At 47.8% G+C, this 25,133-nt stretch overlaps 1 protein-coding gene across 4 annotated transcripts in view; it reads right to left on the bottom strand.

Moving 5' to 3' along the window:
* The window catches only part of LDLRAD3 (low density lipoprotein receptor class A domain containing 3), a 223,272-nt gene that overhangs the window by 173,166 nt on the left and 24,973 nt on the right, over window positions 1-25,133 (bottom strand). Inside the window, exon 2 of one of the 4 annotated variants that reach the window (XM_040638955.1) lies at window positions 17,067-17,221. The exons of 2 other annotated variants lie outside the window; for them this stretch is intronic. The gene's annotated coding sequence lies outside the window, so the exon portion shown is untranslated. Of the gene's footprint in view, window positions 1-5,793; window positions 5,987-17,066; window positions 17,222-25,133 lie in introns of those variants that run through there. One more of the 4 variants, XM_040638953.1, reaches the window with a different exon arrangement.

Below are 25,133 nucleotides of genomic sequence, written 5' to 3'. Positions count from 1 at the left end.
AAACGGAAGGAGCTGAGCCCCGGATGGTCCCGCCTCAGGGGTCAGCAAAGCTGGTCAGTGAGAGGCAGGAAGACTTCAAGGAACAAAGCTCGAACACACTCCCTTGGGGGTTACGAGCACATGAGGAGGAGCAGGAAATGGATTCTGTAAAACGCCATCCAAAGGAAAAGACGCCCGTCCCTCAAAGTCCCTCGTCATAAGCAAGCTGCCAAGAGGCTGAGGGGCCCTTCAAGCAAGCACATACTTTCAGGAGAACATCTGCTTTTACCAAACTCCACTGAATCAGGTGCTGTCCTCAGTACTTGTTAAAGAACAAGAGAGAAGAAAGCCCAGAAACATTTACAAGACCGGTTAGGTCTCAGGATGTCCGTTCAAACAAGTAAGAACAGCACCTCCAGCCCTACGTACACCAAATATAATCATCGATGAGCAAGCCAATGTAGGCGCAGCAGATTTCTTTATAGTCCAAAATTAAGAACTTCAGAACTGTAGCAGAAAAGTAGGGATTTAAACATCGTGGATTTCCATTCTCTGCCCCCAAGCACAGCCTTCGTTCCTACCTTTTCCACCCGCTGTGTTTCCGGTTTCCAAATTCCCAGAGGTTCACTTCGTTGATAGAGATAGAGTACTCAGAATTCCTAATCTCCAATTACTTAGACTATAGATGGGAGGCAATCCAAATGTACTGATTAAACTCAACAGGAGGAAACCACCTTCAAGGACAGTGGCCATGAAAAAGCAATTTCAGACATTTCGTGTTAACAACAGCTGTGGCTCCTCCCACCCTCTTGGACCGCAGCTATGCAGATGATGAAGTTACACACTTACAAGTGCTGGTGACAGGCCACCCTTCTCTGCCTATGTCACACCCACTGGGCGCTTGTGCTTTGGGCATGTTATTTAATCCACAAGCATCCCTACTGACCAGATCATATCCCCGTCTCACAGATGTGAAAACTGAGGTTTAAGATGCCAAACCAGCCAACAAACACTGGGATGCAGACCGAGGTCCATCTGGCTCCCAAAACACTCTTTCCTCCACCACCGTCGTGTTCCCGAAACAGCACAAACGGACCGCCATTTCATGAAGAACGCATGAGCTGCAATGCTTTGGCTCCCTCCCCACCCTTCCAAAATCACAATCTGAGTCTTCTTGGAAGAGCGGAACTTCTGACACACAAACCCTAACAATTACATGTCTGAAGCGTGGGAGACCCATCCAATCCAAAATCGGGCAACTGCTGTGTTCTCACCACCAAACTGCCTGAGCTGATGTTCTGACAATGACACTGAGCCACCGCACTGGGTCCGCGGAACAAGATACTTCTATTTAATATCGACGCGTTATCTGCTGCGTGCTGTTTTGTGGTAAGCATCCATTCAATTATCCGATGCATTCACTCACCCAAAAAGAACTTACTGAGCACCTAACATACTTCGGATTGTGGCAAGTACAAGACCTGAGCACATTCAAAGCCTACAGTTGACCAGAAGAGAGGAGCATGCACCGAAGTCGCCATAATTATAAAACGTGGTCATTAATGGCAGAAGAAAAGAGTAGAGATTGGGAGGTAGGAATCACTAAGGAGGGAAAAAATTATTCCAGGGAGGCATTGTGGAATGCTGCACGGCAGTTTTCAACCAGGCTGGCTCTGCAGGGTGGGTAAAACGTAGACCTGCATTCCCGACAAAACGTGAAGCTAAGGAGACGCAGGAAAGCCAGCAGTCACAAAGAGGAACGAGGGAAAGAAGTCTGAAAAAAGCTTTAAAAGCGACGCTGTGGAGTTCAGACTTCACTTTGCACACAATGAGAAACCAACAGCAACAGCTGTTTGTTTATTATTACGAAGTAATCTCTACACCCAACGTGGGACTTGAACTCACGACCCCAAGATCAAGAGTTGCATGCTCTGCTGACTGAGCCAGCCAGGCGCCCCAACAGCAAGTGTTTGAGCAGAGGAGTGACATGAGGCGAGGAATACTTCACGCAGGTTAACCTGACAGCCCCACACAGAAAGACACCGGGGTAGGGGAGACGGTAAGAAAATCTGGCTGGGAAGCTACTGGAAAGGTTGAGGCATCTATTTGTGAATCAAAGAGATGGGCCTTAATTTACTAACGCCAACAGATTGTCCCCCTTTTTTTTTTAAAGAATTTATTTATTTATTTGACAGAGATAGAGACAGCCAGTGAGAGAGGGAACACAAGCAGGGGGAGTGGGAGAGGAAGAAGCAGGCTCATAGCAGAGGAGCCTGATGTGGGGCTCGATCCCATAACGCCGGGATCACGCCCTGAGCCGAAGGCAGAAGCTTAACTGCTGTGCCACCCAGGCGCCCCAGATTGTCCCCTTTCTAACAAGAAATATTACGAAAGGCTGGTCAAAGTTAAATAAATAAATACATTGAGTCTCTCTGACTATTTGCTGAAGGAGGAGACAACCCAAGTCATCAATCTCTGGCTCTAGAAAACAGCAGATGGTATTTTTGGCAGCACATCCGCTGTCCTAGTTATATGTTTTGCTCAGGCTAATGGTGCACTTTGTTTGCATTTCCTTAGCCTGCACCACTGCAGCACGGGGCAGGCAATCCCAAAATGCAATAAGCAATAAAGGAAGTTACACTGGGCTTCAAATTTGCACATTCGCATCACCCAGACACAAACACATCCGCGTAGAGGACATCCTTCCATCTCCTACGCTCCCGGTATATTCTGAAGCTAAGCACTCCGTACATAATTCTGACCAGTTTCCTTCAAATCTTCAAAACCCCAGAGGCAACAAACACAGATTTAAAAAAAAAGCAAGGAGTAGAATCAGATTGGAATTGGTGGGTATGTGCTGGAAAATTCCTGATCCTGGTTACTGATTTCCGGAAAATAAGTGCTTCGTAAGACAAATAAAACAAGCTTTTCGAAAACTATGTTTTCCTAGACCTGACTTTTGATGTGCTCCTTTCCGTAATAATAATAATAACAAAGGGGCTCATGCAGGAGACTAGGGACTCATAGCGTTTTCTGCATGTATTAAATTTCTGCTATGTTCCGGAAGCAAATCAAGAACAGAACAAATGGAATTTGCATTTAACAGCACCAAACTCACTCATGAGGGTCCACACAGCGGTTATAACAGGGCGGGAGAGCCGTCCTTTCCAAAGAGCTTCATTTCACCCTCCAATTCCACCTTTACCCCTTTCAAAAGAACCCTTCAGCTGGTGGGGGGGAGGACATCCATCTCTGTTGTACTGGACACTGATTTTTTTTCAGGGAGGTGAGTGAAAAAAATGCCACAGGACTGTCTCGTGTACTTTTTTCTTAGCCTTCTTTTCAGCCAAGAGACCAAGACAGTCCACAAAATCCTGCAAGGAGAATTCATCATAGGTCTTGCCGATAAGGACTGTTCCTGAACCCATGGACCTAATCTGGAGTCTGGAAACATTTGATTTTAATGAAACAAAAAGGTCCATCTCAGGGCAGAAAAGGGATGTGGATCCTAGGAAGTGATGCCAGGATACGGAAACGAGCTCTCCAGGAAAGTTCCAGGAAGAAAAAGGTGGAAAAGCCACCATGGACAGCACGTGGGAGAAGGACAGGCATTAGAACAGCACAAGATCCCTTTCACCGGGTACCAGGAAGCAGGAGGAAAATGAAGGTGCGTACTTAGGTGTTGATCTCAGACTCCTGGAGAAGGCAGAAAAAAATACAATGGAGGGAGCTATCTGGCACAGCCCCACGTGGAGCAAAAGGCAGGCGAGAGAATGGTCGATTAAAAGAAATAAAATCACTACATACACTATTTTCATAACCAAAGTGGTAAGGGACCGCTGTAATCTCCAGAGTTGTAGTTCTACTGTAAAAACATGTTTTTAAAAACAAGGCCTCAGTGGAAATAGAAGTCCAAGCTGGAAAGCCTACAAGGAAAATAGAGCAGTACTTCCGCATACAGCACAGTTTCCTGCAGAAACACAGTGAGTAAGAAGGGATTCATGTCTTAGGAAGACAAAACAAAGGCCTCAATTCTTTGGAACATGCTTATTAATACCGAGCCAGTTAAACCCAGGCCTTTCCCAGTTGCAGTCCACCAGCCCATAAATGTTCAGTAGGAGGAGACCCAGGCACGCAGGCACACACCCACTGGGCACGGGCGCCCCACACATGCGTGGGCACACAGAGCACATTCACCCCCCATCTCTCACCCCACAGGACTGGGATCCCCGCAGAATGGGCCACAGATCTGCAAACCCAGTCATGCCAGAGGAGCATTTATTTCTTTTTCTTTATTTTAAGATTATTTATTTATTAATATATTTTAGGAGGGGAGGGCCACCGGGAGAGGGACATGCAGACTCGTGCTGAGCTGCGATCGCGCTCAGGACCCTGAGAGCAGGACTTGAGCCGAAGCCAAGCGTCAGGACGCTCAAGTAACTGCCACCCAGGTGTCCTGCAACGGAAGCATTTAAAGCTCTGGCCCCTGAGCTCAACCAGCTCCTGCGGGAAAGAGTCTCTCTCTCCAGATTCTCTAGTTGTCCTTATACCTCTCAAGCCTTGAGGCGGTCCCAAGGCCGAATGGGAATCCCACGCTCTGCAATGCACCCTGGACTTGGGAAGACGGAGGCTTTTCTTTAGCAACAAGCCCACCTCCCATCGACAGCACTGGCTCGATCCGACCCACGTTTTCGGACTTCAAGGTAGACACACAAATGGCTTTTTGAGAGAATCAAGGATTCTACCCAATTTGTTTACTGATCCTGCCTGGTCTGTGTAGCCAAGCGTTCTTTACAACTGATAAATAATATGCCCTCCCCGAATATAAACGGCACTGATGATAATTACCATTTATTGAGTGTTCTCCGTGCGCCAGATGCCTTTACAAACATCTAATATTTATAACAGCTTTAATCAAAGGAATCATTAGCTCCATTTCACAAATGAGGAAAGGCTGCTCGGGGAGGTTAACTATCTGCCCAAGGTCACATGGGTAATTGAGGATCTGGGCTTCCTACCAGGGCCAAGTCTGCCTACAATTCATTTTGTCTTCTGCTGGACTCTTTTCATCCGGCCACAAAAACATGACCATGGGAAAACCCAGTTGGCTCACACCCTCCTCCCAGCACCCCATAGAACAAGCAGCCTCCGTGTCCGCCTACAAGATTCTCCTTCAGGTTTCCCCCAAAAAAGAAAATTTATGAGGATTTTTACAAAAATCACTGGTCTGCAGAGGCTGTGAAGTGACTTCCAGTTTTAAGAACTAACAAGACTCTCCCCAGAGCTGATTATTAGGGCTGATGCAGCTCATAAAACAGACCATAAAATCATTTCTGTTATATTAGTTTTGTGTTTCTCTTTTCCAGAGGCCCGTGGAGGGGGGGGGGTACTGCCGTGGAGAGGCCTTCCCACGGCCTGCGGTCTGCCCACACCCAGGGAAGCCTGTAGACTTGTGTCTTGGCCTCTTTCCTTCCTCGCCCTCATCAGAGGATCTCAAGTTGGTACAAAGGAAACACCATTAACCAGCCTCTTCTACCAGAGGGTGATCTCAGATGGGTCCCAAGAGCCGGTTCTAATTTACTTAAATGATTGAGATCTCCAGTTACTCAATCCTGCAACACCGGCCAGCAGATATAATTGCAAAGCAGGTAGGCTAGACTCACCAATCTGCCAATGTGGTGCCAGCTAACGTTGCAAATTACAGGGTATAAATTTAGCAGGGTGGGTCCTGACACACATTCCTGCAAATTACACGTTCCCTTGCTCGTAGAAAGTGCATTAATTACCCTGGGTGCGTGCACTATTTCCACTTACCGGGGGCTTTCAGGAGAGCTTGAGAGCAACTCAGAGTAATCTACGAAGATTAAAGCATAAATAAATAATGCCTGCTGGGGAGGTGAGACTTTTCCAAAGGTCCTGGAATCGGAATTGTTAACGTTCTCCCTGCAGGTGGAGAGGGAGTCCCTGAAAGCCCACTGTGTGGAGTTGAAAACGCACTGACCGGAATTGAGACACAAATAGGGGACGGGTAGAGCTGAAAACTGAACACGCTGGTGATGTAAGGGCAGCAGCTTCCTTCCTCTTGCAATAAAAGGGCTGCTTTCCCTGCAAGAAGAACACGCATCAGGTGCAGCAGGGCAGACGCAGCCCGGAGTGAGGGCTGGACCCACGGGCCCATTAGATTTCGCCCCGTGTAACAGAGCGCTGCCTACGTGCCAGGCACAGATCCGAGCGTGCAAAACCTGCATTTTCACTGATCCGTCACGGCAGCCACACGATGCAGGACGGAGCTAGTGCCAACTTTACGGAGGAGGGAAACTGAGGCTCAGAAAGTGAAATACCTTGCCCAAGGTCACACATAATCAGAAAGTCGTGGCACCAGGTCTGTGTGACTCTCAAAGTCCTGCTCTGCAACTCAAGAGCTGCCGCAGAGGCTCGTCGGGGCTCTGGGGGGAGGAGAAAACACCACCCGTTCATTCAGTGCCTCCGATGGGCACACAGCTCGGTGCCTTCGCAGGGGCTGTTCCGTTTAATTCTTGGAACAACTCTGGGAGCTGTCCCATCCTCTTGACTGCATCCATGAGAAACCAAGGCCAGGAAAAATCAAGATCATCCAGCTCCTAAGTAGCAGAGCCAAAAATGTATCCCGTCTAGAATAGCTAAGTTCAAGACTTTCCTCTAAACGAAGATCCTTGTCCTCATTGGAGTTCACCGTAAATCCAGTAACTACGCAGCCTACGTGCTTCAGGGAGAAAAAGGACCAAAGTGCTGGAGCTAGAGGAGAATGTGAAATGGTCCTGCCCACAGGGGCCCTGAGCCCATACCTCCAGCGGGATGGGGAGTGAGCCAGCCGTTTCCAAGGCACAGCTATAGTAGACGCTGGTAGTGGGTTTTGTTTAAGTTACTCGGTATGCATTTGTCCTTCTGCTTTCCTGGAATGAGCTCGCTCTCAATGCCACGATGTACCTGGACTCTAATCAAGGGTCCTCCCCTCTCCAGCCAAACGAAGGCTATGTGATCAGAAGCAGAACTGAGATGATGGCTCCCTCCCCAAGTGTGACTTCTCAGACAAAAGACAAAGGCACCGAACACAGCCCATTCCTTCCAAGAAGCAGGATGAGGCAGGACTCTTTTTACTGTAAAACGAAATCTCTCTGACACCAGCCCGCTTGGAAAGCTCACTGGTTTCCTGATTGAGGGATTCCACTGTAGCGGGAAAGCAAGGCCGAGAAAACGCAGGTGTACTGGGGGAAAGCAACCCGTGAGTTCCCTAAGATCTGCATGCAGTCTACACTTCCACAGACAAGGGATCTGGAAGTGACTGTGGCTGGCTTCCAGAGACATGCACTCACTCGGAGAGGAGACACTGCCCCACCTGACCAGATACGTTGAGACCGGGCCTTCAGATAAGTGACTTGTCACAGCCAGACCTGCATCTTGTCGCATCTGATATTGATAGGACATTTCCTCTCAGTAATCATCATTTGGTGGATTAATTAAACTTGGAATTCCGGAGCACTCAAGGTCACGACCTCAATCCTGACTCCAGGAAATTGCACATTCTTTGTCATAATTGGAACTGTGCATGGCTTTACCTAACAAAAATGTGTACGGTAACCTAATAACACGTGCAAGGTTACACTGCACCAGAAGGCTAATGAGTAAAACTGACACACTTGGATGGGAAATGTCTGTCCTTACATTAATAAATATGTAGTAGAACGGTGAGCTCCTGTTGTACAAATACCACCTTATTACTTAGCTGGTCGCTCTCTCATTCATTTCTACTAAAAAGGGGGAAGCACCCACGCAGGCCAAGATAAAAATCACTGGAAAGCCCTTTACCTGGAGCAACAGTTCTGAACTCCTGAGGTGAGTCTTACTGCCCTGCAGCTAGGTAAGATTCTGGGGGACCTTCTCCAGTCTGGGAGAGGCCTGATGCCTGGATTGGAAAACCCAATATGACCCAGGGTGGGTGCTAAGACAAGGCCAGAGCTTTTTAAAAAATCAGGGAGGGAGAAGATGATGCTAAGGGAGGGTTATCAATGGAGCTCTTGGAAATACCCCCCTGGTCAGGGCAGTAAGCACTAACAGAATAACGCGGTACCAGCTGTGACTCTCGTCGTTAACGGAATCGTAAGGATGACGCAGGATGACAACGGCAACATAGGCTCAAGGCAGTAAGCTCCGGGGTCCTGCCCGTTGGACCCCGTCTACGGCAACTCTCTCCACTCCGGCCCATTCGATGCTGAGGGGCACGCATGGGTGGGGAAATTCTGGGAATTTTGTTAATCTACAGAAAGGACTAGATGTGCATGAATAACAGCTACAAACACGCTATCCACAAGTGACGTTTCAAATAGATGAAAACTTGGAAACAATACAAATGCCCCAAATCAGGGCACTAAATGATGGAACGTCTACTGGACAGAACGCAACATAGCTATTACATCTGGCATGGAAGAACGGGGTGGGGGGGGCTGTGGAAGCATTCTCCCTCGAGGAGGGGCAGCCCAGTCAAGGGCGCCAGACGGGGTGCTTGTGCACAATCAGCTCGGGTTAGAATCACCATCCTAGGGGCGCCTGGGTGGCTCAGTCGTTAAGCGTCTGCCTTCAGCTCAGGGCCTGGGTTCGAGCCCCGCATTGGGCTCCCTGCTTCGCTGGGAGCCTGCTTCTTCCTCTCCCACTCCCCCTGCTTGTGTTCCCTCTCTTTCTGGCTGTCTCCCTCTCTCTCTCTGTCAAATAAATAAATAAAATCTTAAAAAAAAAAAATCACCATCCTAAGTTGGGAGACAAATACCTAAGAAGCCTACAGCTTTCATAATACAGATCACAGAAATCAAGTGAATAAAAATGATATGGAACAACAGAGTTGGGGTAGAGAAGACTGAGGATACACTCAAAGAGAAGTGTTTTAATGAACAGAAAAAGGCTCAGCTCATGTAAAATGGAAACAGAAAGTTTAAAAACTGTACTCATACGTGTAATGTGTCCAAAAGGTTGCTAGGCCAAATTTTTTCTGAAGGGTAGGATTAGTGATGATTTTTATTTTCTTCTTTCCAGTTAACTAAATTTTCAACAACAAGTAACAGGAACAATAGCAATAAAAGTTATTTCTCACAATTTTTTTTTTTTTGGAGGTCTCCCTGAGAGAAGATTTTTCACAACTGTAATGGGGACAGAGGCTACCCCAGAGCTCATCTGTCATACAAAGGAGGCTGCACTTTGGCTCTCAAGAGACCACTTCCACCCAATAATTGGATTAAAAGATATTTTTTGATAAAGACAGTGCACGATAATGCATACATGGAGCTTATTATTTAAAGACTTCCTCCACAGAACCTTTCTGTGGTAAGTGGCCTCGAGTGTGCGCCTTGGAAATACGACAGGTACTTCTCATTGTGAGCACGTGTCGACATGACACTCACACCTCAGAACATTATGGATTTAATACCTGACTGGTCAGACTCTGGGAGACAATCACCTTCTCCTCAGAGTCACTGTTTTCTCCAAGCTCTCTTTCCAACCATCATCTGCTTTTCCGGGCATGTTCCTGACAGAGAAGGTCCCACTGAACTGCTAGGACATGCAGCCCTGGGGTCTGGGTAAACCAGTTCTACCAAGTCAGCAGCCAAGACTCCCTCAGAGAGGCAAGGGCTCCACTAGAATGGGATCCTCCCCATCCTGACTTTACCAGGTCCTGCTGCTTCACCTCAAGGCTATCTGAGTCATCCTGCCTTCCCTCCTGTAACTGACCCTTCCCCACTCTGCCTGGACCGTTATGGCAGCTTCCTACCCAAGTGCTGGGCCCCCAAGCTCTTCCCCACAGAGACTCTTCCCACTGAAGCCTGATCACATCACTGTCCACACACCATGTCTCCCCCCAGCTCCTATATCCAGAACCCCACTGGCTACAAGACTCTGGGCCTGCTTGACTGAGATTCCACCTATCTTTCTACTTGTTTCACCCAGAACATTCTCCCTTGCAAGCTATGTTCCAGACACCCCACACAATCACCTGTTCTCTAAACATGCTTTTTAACGGTATGAAATATTTCAAACATATAAAGAAGTAGAGATTTCAACATAGTAGACTCAAATACCCCGACCCCCAAATTCACAAATACTAATATTTTGCCATACTTCATCTTTCTTTCTTTTTTTTTTATAATGATTTTTTATTATATTATGTTAGTCACCATACAGTACATCCCCGGTTTTCGATGTAAGGCTCGATGATTCATTAGTTGTGTATAACACCCAGTGCACCATGCAATATGTGCCCTCCTTACTACCCATCACTGGCCTATCCCATTCCCCCACCCCCCTCCCCTCTGTAGCCGTCAGTTTGTTTCTCATAGCATACTTCATCTTTCTTAAGGAATAAAACACTACTGAGATGGACAGTTGAAAGGTCCCTCCCAACTACCATCCCAGAGGTAACGACAATCCTGGTGTGTATCTTCTGTTTTCTACTTTTACCACACATGCATAATTCAATCGCAGGTGTGCATTCTATATATATCCTATACATTTATACATACACCTATATATAACATATGGACAGATACATATATAGAATGTTGTACATACATACACTATACACATAGATACGAAATGGACAGATTTTGAGGTTTTAAAATAAACTCAAGTGGCCCATATCATAGATCTTTCCTCTTTACCACTCTAAAGTTCTTTAGAGATTTACCCACATCAGTGTGTGGAGACCTAGTCTATTCATTTTAGTTGCTAGACAGCACTCCACTTTATGATGGTACATCTATTATTTACTCAGTCTCCTTAAATGGTCGATAAGACTGTTTCCAAGGTTTCACGACTGCAAACAGGACTGCAGTGAACATCCTCGCACACGTCTCTGCAGGCACATATGGAGACCTTCTCTTGAGCCACAATGCTGACCCACAGGACACATGATTCACCTTTCCGTGCTGTTGCTGTGCCCAGGGCCCCTGATGAGTTGGGTCACCACTGTCGCTTGTGCTGGACCCTGACCACAGCTGCCTGAACCCAAAAGGGGTTGCATTCAAGAAGGCACTGCCAGGGGCCAGGGGCAGGCAAAGCATGCCCAGAAAAGATGAACAAGTGGCCCCAAATTCTTCCCTTAGGGTCTTTAGGAGTAGGGCCCACGCTGGCCAGTGAGCCATGGGAACTAAGCTGGAAGAGGAGGAGGGAGAGGGCGCTGGGATGGTGTGCACCGAAGCCTGGAGGCAGGAGCGGGGTAGGAGGAGAACACGGCGGGCATGCAAAGAGAAGCTGAGAACACCTAGCGGCGACCGAGCAGGTGTAAAGACAGATGAGCGAAGGGGCAGCCTCGGTCTGGGGAGGCTTCTGGCTCCAGGCCAGGCCCCAGAGGAGTAGCCCTGCCTCCAGCTCCTGCCATCAGGGAGGCCCTCCTTCAAGGATCAGTAGATGTCACTTCTGCCATAAAACCTTCCTCAATCTAGCCAGCGAACCACTCGCTTCCTCCTCCGGGCACACAGCACTCTCCGCACCTCTCTTGGAATGCTCACTCAGGTCCAGGCGGGACCCGGTTAACGGACTCCACAGTGGCCCTCTGCACGAAAGGGTAAGGCCCCGGCGGTACACATGTTCCGCCACTACTGTGTCTCCTGCACAACGGAAGCACGGGGCTCTGCACACAATCGTGCCCGCTCACTGTTCCGTGACTGAATGAAAGCTGGGAGCACCTGAAAAGCAGGGCCCACGTCATCTCCATTTTCATCAATTATCCAAGGCTTTCCAGGGTGTCAGGTACAGAGTAGGTCCTCATTAAATGCGTGCCGAACAACTGACTGAAACGCGGGCTTCCGGGAGCACACGCATCGGCCTGAACTACTCTCCCCGGGCTCGTACCGCTGATCAAATTTCAAAGTGGAGGTGACCAGGCCAAAGGATAATTTATCTCCCTAAAGACGCTAAGTGTCAGTTAAATTGCTGTATTTAATAGGGCCTGACTTAGATGGGCCATTCTGAACAAAAGCAATAACTGGCCCAGTAATGAGCCTGCTTTAAACCGCTATTACTACTACCACTCTGAGTCCGCGGGGTTCCTCGAGCCGTCGCACCGGGGCCCCAGTCAGAGGACCGCAGCCTTCACGACCAAGCCACAGGCTCCCAGACCCCCACCTTCCGCCTCCCTGGACCCGCGGAGGGTGTTCTCCCAGGGAATCCGGGACAATCCTCTCCAGAGGTTCACTCCAGGATTGTTTTGTTGTTTTGTTTTTAACCATCTCGTCCACCAGGCTCTCCGTGATCTCGCCTGGTCGAGCACAAAGCCCGACAAAGAGCGAATACGCTCTGGCCCAGAGGAGACGGGGCGGGAAGGCCTCAGAGAATCAATCTAGTATTAAATGTGTTTGTTCTGTTTCTTGGGCGCATCCAATACTTATAACCCCCGAGGAACGTTTGCCAGCATCAAAGAAGAGGGAGGGAAGGCAAGGGCCTTTCTCTGCCACGACAGATGATAATCTCCAACAGATGGGACCAACACGGGGCTCACACATTCTGAAACAGGAAGACAAAGGAATTTGCACAATCAGAAATCAGCTGAGTCCTTCAGTTCAAAAGGGCAGTGGAAAACACCTCCTCCTCGGCCTCGGCAGTGCCCGGAATAGAGGAAGAGGGAAGGGAGGGCCACGCTGTGGGATGGCCCTCCTCCGGGCAACACCCTTGAGGTCACCTGGGAGAGTCGATTCCCTCCGGCGAGACCAGAAATCTGAAGAGGCAGCCAGGTGTCTTCCCCAAGCTCAAACCGTCCCCATCAGATGAGCCACAACGAAAATACAGTGGTAAACGAAGAGGTCCAGAGTCTGGTGCAAGCTGCACAACCTGCTTGTGCCTCAGCATGCCAATCTGTCCAATGGGAACGAGGAAAGGTGTCACCCAACCAGAAACATAGCCATCATTTCTAAGCGTGGACATACGGGCTATTCTGTACATGACGTGCTGGGCCCGACGCCCACCATCCCCCGAGGCGAACATACACGGTCCGCAAGTGCTAGAGAAAACTGAGGTTTGGGAGGGGAGACGTTACATTCCCAAGGTTCCACGGGAGCAGATGGCAGGGCTGGGCCTGGAGCATCTTGGCCTCTCTTGCTGAGAAGCTGGCACAGTTTGGGGTACCTGGGTGGCTCAGCTGGTTGAGCGCCTGACTCTTGGTTTCAGTTCAGGTCATGATCTCTCAGAATCATGGGATCAAGCCCCGTGTTGGGCTCCGCACTCAGCAGGGGGGAGTCTACTTCTCCCTCTCCCCCTGCCTTCCCCCAAATCTTGTACGTGCACACGCACTCTCCCTCTCTCTCTAAAATAAATAAATACATCTTTAAAAAAAAAAAAGAAGGTGCACAGTTCATAAGAGACTTGACGCCAACAAAGATTAACCATTACTGTTTTGTTACCTGTTATTTATATCTGCTGCTCTCATTGCCTTTGCTGTGCTCCTAGCCCCTGGCTTTCTCAATCAGGCACAGAAGGACATCGGTTCTTGGTCAAGAAACAGAGCTCCACCCCACACTGCCACCACTCACAGGGGCCTCTGGCTGTTGCCCCAAAACCCAGCCAATGGTGGATTTCCCATCTACGCACCAAGAGGGCCCCGAGGAGCCCTGCTGAAGGCCAGTCCTCTGGAAGGCCAGGCCGCTCCTCCACCCACCTTCAACCCGAGTGCACGTGAGATTTTCTGTTCCTGAGGCTGGGCCCCTTGGACCAGCACGACATTCATAATGGGAAGAAGAAAAGAAAACCTTTAGATCCACGTGAGTCTTTTTAACACAGGAAATGGCCCTGCTGGGAAGAAGCAAATATTTATGCAAATAATTAACCAAGGAGGTACAGTGTTCTGTCCAAATGTTGAGCAAAACGTAGTGAAAAAAAAAAGCCCCGGCCAAGAAATGGCCTCCCACAGACACAGGAGGCAAGAACAGGTCAGAATCGGCTCCTAGGGCCTCAGAAATGAACCCTGTAGTGAATGCAGGGCAAGCCTACACACTGACCAGGCCCTTCGGGGTACCTCCAACCCCTATCTCCCTCCCCATCCTCTACTCCAGGAAAATTTTCTTGTCTGCATCTCTGGCCAAGGCCGTGTTCACTGACAATTCACTGATAACCAACAAACTGAATCACGAGCTGGAGGGAAACACCAGCTCCCCTTCTCTCCTTAATTTCCTATAGGTATTTTCTCAATTTTCTATGCATCCCTACCTTGAATTTTACTTTCAGCGGAAGAACTAGAAGCCAGGTAGTCTAAATAACAGGCAGCTAGAAACTTCTAAAGTTTCTACCCTGCAATGCTCAGAAAATAGCATCTTTGCTTGAAAAATAAACAAGTGGGGCCGCCTGCCTACGCTGTGGCCATGCGGTGTGCCGTGAACGGAATACTGGGCTTGATGCAAAACCATGCCACCAGCCCTCCTCTAGGTCGTGAGCTTTCCTAACCATCCAGACTCCATGTGAAGGTGTTTACAAGGAGGCTATTCACTGCCAGTACCTTTTCTTAACCCCAAGTGCTGCTCAGTCTTTTAAAAAGACCTCTAGGCTAGCGCAGCTGTCATGGGTGTCAGAAGACAGCTTATAGTCTCAACTTAGTTGTTAACACATACTGGATAACCTTGCACCCACTTCTTAAGCTCTGGAACTCAGTGTTTTCCAGCAGTAAAATGGAGAGGAATCTATAAAAATAAGGGTTATGGAAAATCAATGTGGTGGGTCATCTCCAGCAACTTTTTTTTTTTAAAGATTTTATTTATTTATTTGACAGAGAGAAAGACAGCCAGCGAGAGAGGCAACACAAGCAAGGGGAGTGGGAGAGGAAGAAGCAGGCTCCCAGCAGAGGAGCCCGATGCGGGGCTCGATCCCAGGACTCTTGGATCACGCCCTGAGCCGAAGGCAGACACTTAACGACTGAGCCACTCAGGTGCCCCATCTCCAGCAACTTTTTAAAGAAATACAATGGAATAGATTGGAATCAACTAGACTATATCAGACACAAAAGAGTGGGTTTTGATTCAGCTTCATATAAATGATCTAGCTTGTGCTGCAAACGTGATTTTTAACAGCTTGATTGATACATAATTCACATACCATACAATTTTACCCACTTCAAGTATGCATCTTGCTGGCATTTAGTGTACTAGTTACACAACCATCACCACACCAGTTTTAGACTATTTCATCACCCCAAAAGGAAACCACATGCCCATTAGCATTCACTCCCCAGCTCTTCTCAAACCATCACCCCAGCCCTGGGCCACCACCCATCTACTTTCCATCTCCACAGATTGACTTATTCTCGACACTTCCATATAAACAAAATCATACAACATGTGGTCTTTTGTGCTTGGCTTCGTTCACCTAGGATCATGTTCTAAAGATTCGATCATGGTGTAACACACGGCAGTACTTCATCCCTTTTGATGGCTGCATAATATTCCATTGCATGTATAGACCACATTTATTTACATCCATCTACTGAATACAGCAGGGTAGTTACCACTTCGGGGTATTACGAATAACACAGCTATGGACCATTCATGGACAAATGTTTGTGCGGACATAAAAATGTGTTTCTTTGGGTCACTGTCAATGTTGACGCCAGTGCGCTACAGGATTACCAACAGATAGCTACATCGTTCTATGATTTTTCTTTAAAATCAATCTATCAACTTTTGCTTTGAAAAGAAAATAAAGATCATCAAATCAAAGCTGCATTCCTATTGATGCAGCCACCAGGGAATCTGTGGGCAAAAGTGCTCCACTATCATCTTGAAGAACCTAACATTTCAGAGACTTTCGGCCCTTGGAACATGCAACTTCGCTGTCCAAACAGATTGGGGGCGGGGGGAGAGGGGGGACAAGGGGCATTTCCATGGCGACAGAAGCTGCTGAACCATCAGGAGAATTCAGTAATAGGTCAATTTTCTTGTTTGAGCCAGCTCCAAGCTGGATCGAATTCCAAGATGTAAATTCCTACATCGCAAGGTTTCAGACACAAGGGCACTCACCAGATATAGTCGGAGGCCACTGCAGGCTCTTTCCAATACACACACACACACACACAAATTCAATTTATAAACTGTTCCATATGAAATCTGACTCCTACAACGGAGGCTATAAAAGAGCTAATGTCAGGGGAGAGGCCATACTCAAAGCAGCTCCCTCCACTAGCAAATATGCATTAATAATTTAGCTATTAACAGCCATGTAACCCAAGAAGCTTGAGAGGGACGACTCTGTGGTCATCTGGGACACCGGGGACATCTCCATCGCTGCCTCCTCTCTGCTTCAAAATCCGAGACTGTTGTCTTAAAGGGCTTGTCATCCTCTGAGAAAGGGTACATGACAAATTTGCAAAATCTAAGGAATAAATACAATTCCTATATGCCTTAAATTTATGGCCCTCACAAAGCCTGCAAAATATGATAAACCATTATAGGTTTTTCCTGTCTCCCCTGCCTTGGCCACAATTAATTTCACCATGTTTGAGTGTAATACAGAATGTAAGATATGGAGGCGGGAGATTTAGGGCCCTCATTGCCTTGCAGTAAATAAGCTTCTACAGTTTGGGGCCCCAGAGGTAAAAGAAGCAATAACGACAGTCCTCATTTTGGGGAACCATTTGTGTGCATTTTCTGTTTTGCATCGTTAAGCAAGACAAAAGTGCCCGAAGGAAACCGACAGCACTGGACTAGTCACTCAAAATCCAAACGCCAAATCTGTTCCATAATTGAGATGCATGGCGTCTCGTATACATACATACCCTAGAAGAACATCATATAGGAAATAAAAGCTGTGCATTACCAAAAAAACAACAGAAAATGCTCTGGTTTTACTGATACCATAAACCTCAAAGGTCTGAAAATACAGCAAAATTCAGTTAGAAAGTTCCAGGTGGGTTTTCCCAAACACTCTCTCGAGAAGAGTGATGGAAACTATCATGTATTGAAGGCCTACTGTGTGCACATACTGTGTTTAAGCCTTTATCTATTCTACTGTAGAGGGCAGAACTGCGTCTCCCCACCCCCAAAGATAAGTTCAAGTTCTGACCTCCAGTACCTGTGACTGCGACGTACCTGTAAGGAGGGTCTTTGCAGATGTAATCAGGTTAAGAAGAGGTCATCCTGGATCCGAGTGGAGCCGAACCCAATGTCTAAGACAAGCAGCACTGTCAATCAGACCCAGATTTTAAATGTCGCATGCATTCAACTTCACCAACATTTGCTGAGTGCTGAGGAAGCGTGAGGAAGAGAGTCTGGTAAGAGATTTACAGAAAGACAGCCCCTGACTCTGAGGAGCCCAGGTCTTCATTTTTTTCTCAAGTACACGGACCTGAGCACATGCTTGGATTTAATGAACCCATGATCAACAGGTGTGCTCTGTGCCACCTGTGATGAAGAGTGGTACTCACCTCCATCTTTGGCGCCTATACCACCATCCCCATCTGCACCGCCCCACTGCCCCCACTTCCCAGGCTGACTAGTTTGGGCCAATGGAATGTGGGCAGAAGTGACTCCTATCACTTTCAGGGTGGGAAACAGAAGCAACAGCACATGACAACTCCTGCAAACTCATCCCCTGCTACGCCAATCTTCCAGGCGGGAGAGCCTTGATCGGCCCCGGACAAAGTCACCGTGAGGAGTGGAGCCCCTCCCGTTCCTGCCCCCCCACCGGCAGAGTCTTTGTGTAAGTGAAGAGCAGGCTTCTACGGGTTAAACCAATGAATTACTGGGGAAATCTGTTACTGCAGCAAAGGCCTATCCTACTCTGACTAATACATTCTCTAACATACATCCTTACAAGCATACCCCATAAGTAAGCAGCAGGTTACCTTCCAAGACCCAGAGTCTAAGTGGGGCTCAAGCATGAAAAGGCCCCAGTGTAGACTTTCAGCATTACCATCCCATTCTCTAGAAAGTTCCACCACCTCAGCAGGCCAACTTACGGACTCTGCAGAAACACTCACTTCGATGGAGCGCACGACAGTCCTGACTCATCTAAAATGAAAACCTCGAAATGCTACAGGCTGATAACTGAAGGGGCAAATGCAATGGACGATCTGCACAATCAGAGAGAGGGTGAGTGAGGGAGGCATCGAGTAAGGAACAGTGATTTTCGAAATGAGCTCTGCAGAGATGCCTCCCAGTCAGCTTGGGTGGGAGGGTCCCGGGGGGGGCACAGACTTTCTCCCCACCCACAACCCACCGCACCCAATTCTCACCTAACAAAACCAGCCCAGATGACCTGGTTTACACATTTTGCTACGATGTCACCACTTCCTCAGAGAAAAGGCAAGATTGACTTGAACGGGACTCTCCACTGAGGATGTGCCCCTGGACAGGTCATTTCACCCCAGAGAGTCTATCAACCAGGCAATAACACTTATCCTGCAGGCCTAGCATGGGAAATTAACTGAACCGATTGCACAAAACTGCCTGGTGTACTGTAGACAGTCAACAAATACTCTTTCTCTTCCCCACCAGCATAAATACTAGCCAAATACGTCTCTGCACATGGGGCTGGAAATGTTTATTTGGCAATTAGGAGTGTGAGAGCCTTTTCTAACATCTTTGGGAGGAGCCCAAAATCTCTAGGTAAACTAGAGAGTAATGCTATTTTCCCAAAAATGGAGTGCTCTAATTCAAGTACTTAATGAGCACCAAAAGACAGCAGATTTCTCAACAAGCAGGGAAAAAACCATCATAATCAACAAACTGTTTCTCCTCTCCCCCATGCAACCAAATAGGGGAGATAACCCGAAAAGCTGGGGGATAGCCTCACAGGCCACACACAAAATGCCTAGACATGAAATATCTCCAAACTACTAGAATTAGTAGTTGGCACAACCAACTGGCACAACCACCCTCTCTCTCGTTGCCAAGGTTAAGGAGAACCACAGAGCACCTTTCGCCATAATAAAGAAAACTTCCTTCACTGTGGAAACTAAGCTAGGCACTTTGTATATATCATCACTTCTAATTTCCAGAATAATTCTACAGGGTGGGACATGGGTCTGGGACAGTGATGGCTTAACAGCCCAGCCCAGTTTTTGCATTAGCTTCTTCCGGTTCCTTTGGGGGATTCCTCCCTGGCCTCCGTCAGAGAGAGTGGGTATGAGCTTCCTAGGATTGCTGTAGGCCTAGGTGGCCACACACTGGCTGGCTTACAATAATAGAGGTTTATTCCCTCACAATTCTGGAGGACAAAACTGTCTCACACAGGTTTGGGGTAGGCAAATCTTTTGAGGGGCCACCACTCAACTCACTGTACCTCCTTCACTACAGGGGTCTAAGCTAGCCACTCAGGGCACCCCACGCCCACCTCTGCCCCCAACCCTCTACCCAGCCATACAACCCAGGTGGGTCCACATAGGGAACTAAATGGACAGAAAGAGGAGGCTGTAACCAGCTCCGTCTACTGGAAACACAGGGCACACCACATATGGAACTTAAATGTTTCTAGTGGCCAGAAAGTTAAAAGGAACAAGTACAATTCACTTTAATAGTACATTTTATTTCACCCAATATGTCCAATGTAGGGTAGATTCAGTCCTTGTCTTCAAAGAGTCTACAAAAGAGGCCCCAAACATGGGACTCGTTACGGCAACCCAGAAAAGCTGAGGAAATAAAAGTGAGGACGGAAGGACCAAAGAACTCCAACTCGCAGGCCATGAGGCCAAGTAAGAAAGGACCTTTCTTCAGCTTTCGATGGAAGAACCAAGAGTAGAAAATGCAGCTTTTCTGACAGGCACCCCAAGCGTGCCTCGAATACCCACACACACACCATGTTCCCAGCCTGGACAGAGCAGGGCTACCGCTGGCTCCGGCTCACAGCTGAAGCTAGGGCAATGCCAACTCAGGGGGAGATGCCAAACACCCTTGGATTTCCAAGGCCATCTTGGCAGAGGGCTGTTTGTGATGATGGCGGTTTTGGCAGATTGCAGGCTAGGAAAGGGCCCCACTGGAACTAACTTCCCTCTGCAAGGAAAGGGGTGAACACTGCAGTATTAGGACTATCTACGTGAATGTTAGAGAGGTGTACTCTTGAAAAGTAGGAGGATATGAGAGCAAGTCTTTCAACAGGATGTGTACATACTCTTAACAGTATGAAGAGCCTACCACGTGCTAGTCTGTGATACCCCTTTTTTATAAATGCTATCCCATGTAGTCCTCACAATAATCCACTGAGGTAGTTACTGCCTCATTTTGCAGATGAAGAAACTTGAGATCAGAGAGGTTAAGTGACATGGTTAAAGTCACACAGCTGAAGGGTCCAGTCCCAAGTCATTCTTGCCTACAGAGAGCCCTGGCTCTCCTTCCTTGCCAGCCTTCCCACTGAAGTCTGTATTTCCCCAAGGTGTGGCCTAATGACACTGAGCATGGGGAAAAGAGAACTGAAAGAAGCAGTCACAGCTCTAAGTAGACCATGGGCCTCCAAGAGAAAGATTTTCTAGATTTTTTTTTTTTTTTTTTTTTTGGTATGTGAAATTTCCCAATCAATATGAAAACCAAAACCTAAATGATAATGCCTTGACTCTCCTGGGGTTAGCAGTGGCCCAAGGGTCTCCATCAGCAGCTTCCAAACTGAGGTCCCCAGTGGCCGGGGGTCCTGAAGATTCCCAGGACTGGTTCAAAAGGGCCAACCACACGCGTCCACTTGCCTAAATGCCGAGCAATTAGCATATCAAATGCTTTGTTCGAACACATTAGTGTGGTAACAATAACGACATCCTTCCAGGGCACTCTCTTCTCTCAGTTATAAATGTCTTCCATTAATGTTTGAACAACACAAATTATTATCTAATAATTGCCATTTGGTAACAAGCTATTTCAAAACATCTGGTTTGTGGAGGACTATTCTGAAGAAGTCCTCGGCTGGGTTGGACACAAAGGAAGCGGACTGTGGAATACACTGCAAGGGAGTTATCAGCGCCTGTGTCATCCACATTGGGCAAACCAAAACCGGCTCCATGAGGCGCTCTACAAGAGCCCAAGTTTACCATTAACAACATAACATTTCTCATACTGTCATTCTCCCAAACTGCTTAACAAAGCTCACATTCTTTCATTAACCTTCACGGTGTGTGAGCAAAGTGAATAAGAATTTCCATTTTATGTATGCAAAGAGAAACAGTAATCCCATTTCTAAAAGGAGTAACTCAAACCAACTAACTAACCGCCAGTAGATTAGTTCCCTAACAAGATGGTGCCCATCCGGATAAGGTCAATGGTGAGAAGGAAAGACAAATGCCGGGGAATCCTGGTGGTAACTCCCTATGTGGTTTGACTTTCTATGGGTCATACATTTCTCTATAAGAAGGCTCAATTTCCCCAGCAACAGAATGGGGATAATATCTGCCACCTGGGAATGAAGATCTAGCTATAAATTACTTCGGACTGCCTGGATGATCAGCATTATGCAAATTGGTGGTACCATTACAGAGCAACTAAACACAGTCATAAATCTTATAAAAATACTTCCATGGAAATTAAGGCTCAATTAAGAGGCTCCGTTTAAAAAAAATTTAAGTCTATCACCTTGTTATTTTAAAGACAACAATATTTAAAGCCAGCGTAGCCACTCCTAGAGAAGGGATAAGCAGAGGCCACTTTCAGGCAACCAAGTTGAGCAATGGAAATCTGAGTAAGGTAGAAGGGTCCACAGTGACCCCAGGCTGAATCCAGACATGCCCATCAGGTGATCCACCTCAAAATAGCCACCATAAGCCCTAGGTGACCAAGGGGCTACTTACACCAGGACACAGGTACCAAAATGGAAAATTCTATACGTTCCCATGCCTTCTTACCTTCCCTTTAACCACAGCCCCCCACCACCACCTCTGGCAGCGGGTCTCTCCTCTGCTGTCCTGCCGGCCACTCCCTTGCAGTGTATTCCATAAACTATCCATCTATCTATCTCCTTTGTTCTGCCTCCGGTGAATTCTTTCATCCCCCACGCCACCGGCCTCCACCAGCTCAGGTGGCCCCACAGGATATAGGACCTTTCTCTAATAGTCTTGATAAAGCTCCACATTGATAAACAGTTGGCTAATAAGAAAAGACAAGGACAGATATGGCAAAACAGTTGCAAGGCAGGCTAGCATCAAGAGGCCAGGAGATCGCTCCCCAGGAGACAGCCACTGGCTCAGAACCTTGTCCCAGGTACAACATTCACACCGTATGTCTCTGCACAGAGCTGCAAGGTCCGGCTATCTTATAAATTCTCTCTCAGGCACGGTACATAGGGAAAAACTTGAGCTAACTTGACTCAATATAACCTTGCTCATCCAATGCCTTCGGAAGAGGCAAAGAACAGCAACAACTTAAAACAAATGGACCAGAAACTCTGAGACTCACGATCCCAATACTCATCGAACTTGAAAAGGCATCTGCACCCCCATGTTCACTGCAGCATTGTTCCCAAGAGCCAAGACACGGACGCACCCTGAGTGTCCATCAACGGATGAATGGATAAAGAAAATGGGCTTCAGTAGCTGTACCCCTCGAAGCAAAAGCAGCATTTAAGCTAAAGCACTCATTCTCCCTCTCCCTAACCCAAGAAGCTTGGACTGCTAGGGAAACCACTCTGAGTGTGGGTGTTTAAAATGTAAATGTTTCGATGAGCTGACTCCGGAGGACTCAGCTGGTGATCAATTTACCTTTTAACTGTCTTTTCCTGCTCAATAGTTTGCTCTAGGTAAAGCAGTGCCTCCTGCTTACATGAGACCATGAGGCTAAGAAAACACGGAAACCCTTTCAGGACTGACACCTAGAGGGGCCCTCAAGTCTAGGGCTCTGGGTCCAGCCACAGGTGCCAAGCACAGCTGTGCTGGGGACCCAACGATGTACAAGAAATAGCCCCTATTGATTCCAGGGGCTTAGTACCTCAAGGAGAGCTGATGCGTTCAGGAAAACATCGAACACGCATCAGCACCAGACACGTGTCACATGAATGTTAAGAAAAGGACACGGGAGGCTGCTCTGTGCTGGACCGCCCGGACCGCCCTGGGCAGGGACTGGATGGAGCAGCTCTGCACTGCAGGTATGCAAACCTCCAGGGAGCACGAGCTGGAGAAGGGCAGGATCCAGCTCACAGAGCGCTACAGTTTGCATTTCTGCCTTTGCCGGAATGGGGGAGACGCTTCAGTGCCATTTCCCTTCCTCTCAAAAATGTGAATGAGCTTCTCGTTATTTTCAACTGGCCAGCTTAGCCTGTATCAACCCCAGAGCATCGTAAGCCATCACGAATCAATAAAAAGAGCTCACCCTGGGGCATGTTCCACGGAGCCTTGCACAGGAGAAGCCACAGCTCTGCAAATTGGCATCCACAGCACAGAGTGGCTACTGTGCATGTGGGGTTCTGACTTGATGCCACTGTCCGTTTTCCCTAACCCTCCCCCCCACACACACCTTAAGGCACTTTATTGGGTCTCTCCCCAGCCAGACTCTCCGGGATACCTCTCATTCTTCTTTCAAAGCTGCCTGGGAGGATCGGGCATGTTTCCTATAATGTACTAACCCAGCGAAGCCAGCTACCACCTTTCTTGTCCTAAAACAAGTGTTCAGAAGTAAAACTCTAGTGTTTGGTCTGTTTCTCTTCATAATTAATCCCTGCATATACCTCCTATTGTGTGTTTTTTTCCTCCTGTATTACGAAGAGGGCTCCCAATCTGACCTCAGCACATTGCTGAGGGTCTCTTTTGCAGCAGAATGTGGCTGTGGGACTACATTTTGGCCCACAGATGAAGACAGAAGTCCTGTATGTGACTTACAGGAGGGATCCTTAAGAGGAAGGAGCTCATTCTGCTAAGGGTCTTCCTCCTTCCTCCAGGCTGGAATCCAGATGACATGGCTGGTACTCAAGCAGTCACTTTGAGCCATGGAGTAGTTAGCAGAGGAATGCGTGAGAAAGGGAGCCTGGGTCCCTGATGACATGGAGCCATCAAGCCACCCCAAATCACCTACCTCCAGAAAGCTCTGAAAGTCACTCAACGGGCTAAGTACATGCCTGAGCAATGCAGTTTTCATGCTAATAAATCAAGTTATTGAAGTTGGCTTGAGCTTCAATAGACTGAGAGCGCCCAAACAAAACACACTGACAAATATATTCAAAGCATGCATATTTCCAAGACTCCAAGAAAAATAAAAAGCCAAAGCAATACAGCTGAACATGCACACAAAGACACGCATATGTACACACACACACACACACACACACACACACACACCACTGAGGTCACTGTCCACCCTGCCACACGATGGAATTCAACTAAGACAGACTCTTGCAGGAAGAGAAGTCCCAATTATTCCAACATCATCTCAGATACTTCCAAGTGTCCTTGCCACCCCCGCTACACTGAGCTCCTGGAGAGAAGAGACTGTGTGTTTTTCAACTCAGTAAACCCAAGTGCCTGCCACAATGCCTGGAACGTGGTAAGTTTGATAATGAAGGAAATAAAATTCATCCACCAGGAGAGGGTTAAACAGTGTACACAAGACACACCAACATCCTCCTTCCGTGTTTCTAGTAAACACCCCCATCCATTCTCCTGAGGCCCATCCCCCTCTCCCGTACACAAGCCCCCTACAGAGGCTCCCCTGGCCAGCCCACATCACCTGCTGTGAGGGAGAAACATTCCAGCCCCACCACCGCTAAGTCCTGGGTCATCCCCACCAACCTTCCTCTTCCTACTAAGACACACCCTCCACGTTTCTGGAAGAGCTGGATCCACAGAATCAATCCCTCTAACAAGCCTCTTCTTGATCGTGAAGGCACATAAGGGTCTAACTGTATACATTTTCAAGTTCAACTTCTACCATGATCCAATTCACCGGCAACAACTTCAGAGAATTATCTGGCAGGTTTATCGCCAACATCAGCTCATTCCACCCTGATGGTCCCCAACTCCGGGACCAGCGTATTTCTACTTCAGGGCCTGTCCCAGTTCCCCAGCCAGCACCCTATACTCCTGGGAAACGAGCCCTCCAACTCCTCCTACCCGAGAGCGAAACGGGCCCCTCTGCATCAGCTGATTCTCCAACCCTGCCAAAGGCATATTCTAAACAGCCATTCTCCTGAGCCTGGCCACTCAATTCCTTATTCACTTGTTCTGAGAAGTTTCTACCAGCATCACCACATGTGAA

The sequence above is a fragment of the Ursus maritimus genome, unplaced genomic scaffold, assembly GCF_017311325.1.
Source record: "Ursus maritimus isolate PB19 unplaced genomic scaffold, ASM1731132v1 scaffold_23, whole genome shotgun sequence".
Classification (NCBI taxonomy): Eukaryota; Metazoa; Chordata; class Mammalia; order Carnivora; family Ursidae; genus Ursus; species Ursus maritimus.
Note: the sequence above shows the minus strand (reverse complement) of the source record. Positions and strands in the feature narration are given on the sequence as shown.